We start from the raw sequence: 8,213 nt of genomic DNA on the forward strand, positions 1-8,213 counted from the left end.
ATGGAAGCAGAGTGGAGCAGCGGGAGCGTGCTGGGCCCATAACCCAGAGGTCGATGGATCGAAACCATCCTCTGCTAAACACTTTATTTTAAGTGCGAACAACATTTTTTAAAAATGTGTCGTTTCATGGGCATGTCTCAGTGCCATTATATATATTTTTTTACCTCTTCCAACAGATCGTATAGGTCATACTGTTTACACAGTATCCCAGTGGCCTAAGACACTGGACTCCTAAGCCATGGATTGTGAGTTCTAGTCTTTTCTGAAGTGGCTGAGAGCAGAGTGGCGCAGCGGGAGCGTGCTGGGCCCATAACCCAGAGGTCGATGGATCGAAACCATCCTCTGCTAAACAGATTATTTTCAAAAATGAAACGCAATCAGAAATAAGAAAGCTACATTTCATTTGCGTGTCTGCGTGTCTCAGTGCTCTCCAGTACACATTGTTTTTACTGCTTCTATCAGTTCATACTATTTGCAAAAGGTAGACAGTGCCCCAGTGCCCTAATGGATAAGGCACTGGCCTCCTAAGCCAGGGATTGTGGGTTCAAGTCCCATCTGGGGTGGCTGGAAGCAGAGTGGATGGGCCCATAACCCAGAGGTCGATGGATCGAAACCATCCTCTGCTAAACAGTTTATTTTAAGTGCGAACAACATTTTTAAAAAATGTGTCGTTTCATGGGCATGTCTCAGTGCCATTATATATATTTTTTTACCTCTTCCAACAGATCGTATAGGTCATACTGTTTACACAGTATCCCAGTGGCCTAAGACACTGGACTCCTAAGCCATGGATTGTGAGTTCTAGCCTTTTCTGAAGTGGATGGAAGCAGAGTGGCGCAGCGGGAGCGTGCTGGGCCCATAACCCAGAGGTCGATGGATCGAAACCATCCTCTGCTAAACAGTTTATTTTAAGTGCGAACAACATTTTTAAAAAATGTGTCGTTTCATGGACATGTCTCAGTGCCATTATATATATTTTTTTACCTCTTCCAACAGTTCGTATAGGTCATACTGTTTACACAGTATCCCAGTGGCCTAGGACACTGGACTCCTAAGCCATGGATTGTGAGTTCTAGTCTTTTCTGAAGTGGATGGAAGCAGAGTGGAGCAGAGGGAGCGTGCTGGGCCCATAACCCAGAGGTCGATGGATCGAAACCATCCTCTGCTAAACAGATTATTTTCAAAAATGAAACGCAATCAGAAATTAGAAAGCTACATTTCATTTGCGTGTCTCAGTGCTCTCCAGTACACATTGTTTTTACTGCTTCTATCAGTTCATACTATTTGCAAAAAGGTAGACAGTGCCCCAGTGGCCTAATGGATAAGGCACTGGCCTCCTAAGCCAGGGATTGTGGGTTCAAGTCCCATCTGGGGTGGCTGGAAGCAGAGTGGCTGGGCCCATAACCCAGAGGTCGATGGATTGAAACCATCCTCTGCTAAACAGTTTATTTTAAGTGCGAACAACATTTTTAAAAAAATTGTCATTTCATGGGCATGTCTCAGTGCCATTATATATATTTTTTTACCTCTTCCAACAGATCGTATAGGTCATACTGTTTACACAGTATCCCAGTGGCCTAAGACACTGGACTCCTAAGCCATGGATTGTGAGTTCTAGCCTTTTCTGAAGTGGATGGAAGCAGAGTGGCGCAGCGGGAACGTGCTGGGCCCATAACCCAGAGGTCGATGGATCGAAACCATCCTCTGCTAAACAGTTTATTTTTTTACCTCTTCCAACAGTTCGAATAGGTCATACTGTTTACACAGTATCCCAGTGGCCTAAGACACTGGCCTCCTAAGCCAGGGATTGTGGGTTCAAGTCCCATCTGGGGTGGCTGGAAGCAGAGTGGCTGGGCCCATAACCCAGAGGTCGATGGATCGAAACCATCCTCTGCTAAACAGTTTATTTTAAGTGCGAACAACATTTTTAAAAAATGTGTCATTTCATGGACATGTCTCAGTGCCATTATATATATTTTTTTACCTCTTCCAACAGTTCGTATAGGTCATACTGTTTACACAGTATCCCAGTGGCCTAAGACACTGGACTCCTAAGCCATGGATTGTGAGTTCTAGTCTTTTCTGAAGTGGATGGAAGCAGAGTGGAGCAGCGGGAGCGTGCTGGGCCCATAACCCAGAGGTCGATGGATCGAAACCATCTTCTGCTAAACAGTTTATTTTAAGTGCGAACAACATTTTTTTTAAATGTGTCGTTTCATGGGCATGTCTCAGTGCCATTATATATATTTTTTTACCTCTTCCAACAGATCGTATAGGTCATACTGTTTACACAGTATCCCAGTGGCCTAAGACACTGGACTCCTAAGCCATGGATTGTGAGTTCTAGTCTTTTCTGAAGTGGATGGAAGCAGAGTGGAGCAGCGGGAGCGTGCTGGGCCCATAACCCAGAGGTCGATGGATCGAAACCATCCTCTGCTAAACAGTTTATTTTAAGTGCGAACAACATTTTTAAAAAAATGTGTCATTTCATGGGCATGTCTCAGTGCCATTATATATATTTTTTTACCTCTTCCAACAGATCGTATAGGTCATACTGTTAACACAGTATCCCAGTGGCCTAAGACACTGGACTCCTAAGCCATGGATTGTGAGTTCTAGCCTTTTCTGAAGTGGATGGAAGCAGAGTGGCTGGGCCCATAACCCAGAGGTCGATGGATCGAAACCATCCTCTGCTAAACAGTTTATTTTAAGTGCGAACAACATTTTTAAAAAATGTGTCATTTCATGGGCATGTCTCAGTGCCATTATATATATTTTTTTACCTCTTCCAACAGATCGTATAGGTCATACTGTTTACACAGTATCCCAGTGGCCTAAGACACTGGACTCCTAAGCCATGGATTGTGAGTTCTAGTCTTTTCTGAAGTGGATGGAAGCAGAGTGGAGCAGCGGGAGCGTGCTGGGCCCATAACCCAGAGGTCGATGGATCGAAACCATCTTCTGCTAAACAGTTTATTTTAAGTGCGAACAACATTTTTTTTAAATGTGTCGTTTCATGGGCATGTCTCAGTGCCATTATATATATTTTTTTACCTCTTCCAACAGATCGTATAGGTCATACTGTTTACACAGTATCCCAGTGGCCTAAGACACTGGACTCCTAAGCCATGGATTGTGAGTTCTAGTCTTTTCTGAAGTGGATGGAAGCAGAGTGGAGCAGCGGGAGCGTGCTGGGCCCATAACCCAGAGGTCGATTGATCGAAACCATCTTCTGCTAAACAGTTTATTTTAAGTGCGAACAACATTTTTTTTAAATGTGTCGTTTCATGGGCATGTCTCAGTGCCATTATATATATTTTTTTACCTCTTCCAACAGATCGTATAGGTCATACTGTTTACACAGTATCCCAGTGGCCTAAGACACTGGACTCCTAAGCCATGGATTGTGAGTTCTAGTCTTTTCTGAAGTGGATGGAAGCAGAGTGGCGCAGCGGGAGCGTGCTGGGCCCATAACCCAGAGGTCGATGGATCGAAACCATCCTCTGCTAAACAGTTTATTTTTTTACCTCTTCCAACAGTTCGAATAGGTCATACTGTTTACACAGTATCCCAGTGGCCTAAGACACTGGCCTCCTAAGCCAGGGATTGTGGGTTCAAGTCCCATCTGGGGTGGCTGGAAGCAGAGTGGCTGGGCCCATAACCCAGAGGTCAATGGATCGAAACCATCCTCTGCTAAACAGTTTATTTTAAGTGCGAACAACATTTAAAAAAAATGTGTCATTTCATGGGCATGTCTCAGTGCCATTATATATATTTTTTTACCTCTTCCAACAGATCGTATAGGTCATACTGTTTACACAGTATCCCAGTGGCCTAAGACACTGGACTCCTAAGCCATGGATTGTGAGTTCTAGCCTTTTCTGAAGTGGATGGAAGCAGAGTGGCGCAGCGGGAGCGTGCTGGGCCCATAACCCAGAGGTCGATGGATCGAAACCATCCTCTGCTAAACAGTTTATTTTAAGTGCGAACAACATTTTTAAAAAATGTGTCGTTTCATGGACATGTCTCAGTGCCATTATATATATTTTTTTACCTCTTCCAACAGTTCATATAGGTCATACTGTTTACACAGTATCCCAGTGGCCTAAGACACTGGACTCCTAAGCCATGGATTGTGAGTTCTAGTCTTTTCTGAAGTGGATGGAAGCAGAGTGGAGCAGTGGGAGCGTGCTGGGCCCATAACCCAGAGGTCGATGGATCGAAACCATCTTCTGCTAAACAGTTTATTTTAAGTGCGAACAACATTTTTTTTAAATGTGTCGTTTCATGGGCATGTCTCAGTGCCATTATATATATTTTTTTACCTCTTCCAACAGATCGTATAGGTCATACTGTTTACACAGTATCCCAGTGGCCTAAGACACTGGACTCCTAAGCCATGGATTGTGAGTTCTAGTCTTTTCTGAAGTGGATGGAAGCAGAGTGGCGCAGCGGGAGCGTGCTGGGCCCATAACCCAGAGGTCGATGGATCGAAACCATCCTCTGCTAAACAGTTCATTTTTTTACCTCTTCCAACAGTTCGAATAGGTCATACTGTTTACACAGTATCCCAGTGGCCTAAGACACTGGCCTCCTAAGCCAGGGATTGTGGGTTCAAGTCCCATCTGGGGTGGCTGGAAGCAGAGTGGCTGGGCCCATAACCCAGAGGTCGATGGATCGAAACCATCCTCTGCCAAACAGTTTATTTTAAGTGCGAACAACATTTAAAAAAAATGTGTCATTTCATGGGCATGTCTCAGTGCCATTATATATATTTTTTTACCTCTTCCAACAGATCGTATAGGTCATACTGTTTACACAGTATCCCAGTGGCCTAAGACACTGGACTCCTAAGCCATGGATTGTGAGTTCTAGCCTTTTCTGAAGTGGATGGAAGCAGAGTGGCGCAGCGGGAGCGTGCTGGGCCCATAACCCAGAGGTCGATGGATCGAAACCATCCTCTGCTAAACAGTTTATTTTAAGTGCGAACAACATTTTTAAAAAATGTGTCGTTTCATGGACATGTCTCAGTGCCATTATATATATTTTTTTACCTCTTCCAACAGTTCGTATAGGTCATACTGTTTACACAGTATCCCAGTGGCCTAAGACACTGGACTCCTAAGCCATGGATTGTGAGTTCTAGTCTTTTCTGAAGTGGATGGAAGCAGAGTGGAGCAGCGGGAGCGTGCTGGGCCCATAACCCAGAAGTCGATGGATCGAAACCATCTTCTGCTAAACAGTTTATTTTAAGTGCGAACAACATTTTTTTTAAATGTGTCGTTTCATGGGCATGTCTCAGTGCCATTATATATATTTTTTTACCTCTTCCAACAGATCGTATAGGTCATACTGTTTACACAGTATCCCAGTGGCCTAAGACACTGGACTCCTAAGCCATGGATTGTGAGTTCTAGTCTTTTCTGAAGTGGATGGAAGCAGAGTGGAGCAGCGGGAGCGTGCTGGGCCCATAACCCAGAGGTCGATGGATCGAAACCATCCTCTGCTAAACAGTTTATTTTAAGTGCGAACAACATTTTTAAAAAATGTGTCGTTTCATGGACATGTCTCAGTGCCATTATATATATTTTTTTACCTCTTCCAACAGTTCGTATAGGTCATACTGTTTACACAGTATCCCAGTGGCCTAAGACACTGGACTCCTAAGCCATGGATTGTGAGTTCTAGTCTTTTCTGAAGTGGATGGAAGCAGAGTGGAGCAGCGGGAGCGTGCTGGGCCCATAACCCAGAGGTCGATGGATCGAAACCATCTTCTGCTAAACAGTTTATTTTAAGTGCGAACAACATTTTTTTTAAATGTGTCGTTTCATGGGCATGTCTCAGTGCCATTATATATATTTTTTTACCTCTTCCAACAGATCGTATAGGTCATACTGTTTACACAGTATCCCAGTGGCCTAAGACACTGGACTCCTAAGCCATGGATTGTGAGTTCTAGCCTTTTCTGAAGTGGATGGAAGCAGAGTGGCGCAGCGGGAGCGTGCTGGGCCCATAACCCAGAGGTCGATGGATCGAAACCATCCTCTGCTAAACAGTTTATTTTAAGTGCGAACAACATTTTTAAAAAATGTGTCGTTTCATGGACATGTCTCAGTGCCATTATATATATTTTTTTACCTCTTCCAACAGTTCGTATAGGTCATACTGTTTACACAGTATCCCAGTGGCCTAAGACACTGGACTCCTAAGCCATGGATTGTGAGTTCTAGTCTTTTCTGAAGTGGATGGAAGCAGAGTGGAGCAGTGGGAGCGTGCTGGGCCCATAACCCAGAGGTCGATGGATCGAAACCATCTTCTGCTAAACAGTTTATTTTAAGTGCGAACAACATTTTTTTTAAATGTGTCGTTTCATGGGCATGTCTCAGTGCCATTATATATATTTTTTTACCTCTTCCAACAGATCGTATAGGTCATACTGTTTACACAGTATCCCAGTGGCCTAAGACACTGGACTCCTAAGCCATGGATTGTGAGTTCTAGTCTTTTCTGAAGTGGATGGAAGCAGAGTGGCGCAGCGGGAGCGTGCTGGGCCCATAACCCAGAGGTCGATGGATCGAAACCATCCTCTGCTAAACAGTTCATTTTTTTACCTCTTCCAACAGTTCGAATAGGTCATACTGTTTACACAGTATCCCAGTGGCCTAAGACACTGGCCTCCTAAGCCAGGGATTGTGGGTTCAAGTCCCATCTGGGGTGGCTGGAAGCAGAGTGGCTGGGCCCATAACCCGGAGGTCGATGGATCGAAACCATCCTCTGCTAAACAGTTTATTTTAAGTGCGAACAACATTTAAAAAAAATGTGTCATTTCATGGGCATGTCTCAGTGCCATTATATATATTTTTTTACCTCTTCCAACAGATCGTATAGGTCATACTGTTTACACAGTATCCCAGTGGCCTAAGACACTGGACTCCTAAGCCATGGATTGTGAGTTCTAGCCTTTTCTGAAGTGGATGGAAGCAGAGTGGCGCAGCGGGAGCGTGCTGGGCCCATAACCCAGAGGTCGATGGATCGAAACCATCCTCTGCTAAACAGTTTATTTTAAGTGCGAACAACATTTTTAAAAAATGTGTCGTTTCATGGACATGTCTCAGTGCCATTATATATATTTTTTTACCTCTTCCAACAGTTCGTATAGGTCATACTGTTTACACAGTATCCCAGTGGCCTAAGACACTGGACTCCTAAGCCATGGATTGTGAGTTCTAGTCTTTTCTGAAGTGGATGGAAGCAGAGTGGAGCAGCGGGAGCGTGCTGGGCCCATAACCCAGAAGTCGATGGATCGAAACCATCTTCTGCTAAACAGTTTATTTTAAGTGCGAACAACATTTTTTTTAAATGTGTCGTTTCATGGGCATGTCTCAGTGCCATTATATATATTTTTTTACCTCTTCCAACAGATCGTATAGGTCATACTGTTTACACAGTATCCCAGTGGCCTAAGACACTGGACTCCTAAGCCATGGATTGTGAGTTCTAGTCTTTTCTGAAGTGGATGGAAGCAGAGTGGAGCAGCGGGAGCGTGCTGGGCCCATAACCCAGAGGTCGATGGATCGAAACCATCCTCTGCTAAACAGTTTATTTTAAGTGCGAACAACATTTTTAAAAAATGTGTCGTTTCATGGACATGTCTCAGTGCCATTATATATATTTTTTTACCTCTTCCAACAGTTCGTATAGGTCATACTGTTTACACAGTATCCCAGTGGCCTAAGACACTGGACTCCTAAGCCATGGATTGTGAGTTCTAGTCTTTTCTGAAGTGGATGGAAGCAGAGTGGAGCAGCGGGAGCGTGCTGGGCCCATAACCCAGAGGTCGATGGATCGAAACCATCTTCTGCTAAACAGTTTATTTTAAGTGCGAACAACATTTTTTTTAAATGTGTCGTTTCATGGGCATGTCTCAGTGCCATTATATATATTTTTTTACCTCTTCCAACAGATCGTATAGGTCATACTGTTTACACAGTATCCCAGTGGCCTAAGACACTGGACTCCTAAGCCAGGGATTGTGGGTTCAAGTCCCATCTGGGGTGGCTGGAAGCAGAGTGGCTGGGCCCATAACCCAGAGGTCGATGGATCGAAACCATCCTCTGCTAAACAGTTTATTTTAATTGCGAACAACATTTTTAAAAAATGTGTCATTTCATGGGCATGTCTCAGTGCCATTATATATATTTTTTTACCTCTTC

The 8,213-nt window shown here is 44.1% G+C and overlaps 2 non-coding genes across 2 annotated transcripts; both read left to right on the forward strand.

Moving 5' to 3' along the window:
• The first annotated feature begins 490 nt into the window (after positions 1-490).
• On the forward strand, positions 491-563 carry trnar-ccu. The gene has a single exon. It is a non-coding gene; the product is annotated as a tRNA-Arg (tRNA).
• Positions 564-1,303: 740 nt separating this feature from the next.
• trnar-ccu lies at positions 1,304-1,376 on the forward strand. The gene has a single exon. It is a non-coding gene; the product is annotated as a tRNA-Arg (tRNA).
• Positions 1,377-8,213: the final 6,837 nt, after the last annotated feature.

Source organism: Oncorhynchus mykiss, chromosome 7 (genome assembly GCF_013265735.2).
Source record: "Oncorhynchus mykiss isolate Arlee chromosome 7, USDA_OmykA_1.1, whole genome shotgun sequence".
Taxonomy (NCBI): domain Eukaryota; kingdom Metazoa; phylum Chordata; class Actinopteri; order Salmoniformes; family Salmonidae; genus Oncorhynchus; species Oncorhynchus mykiss.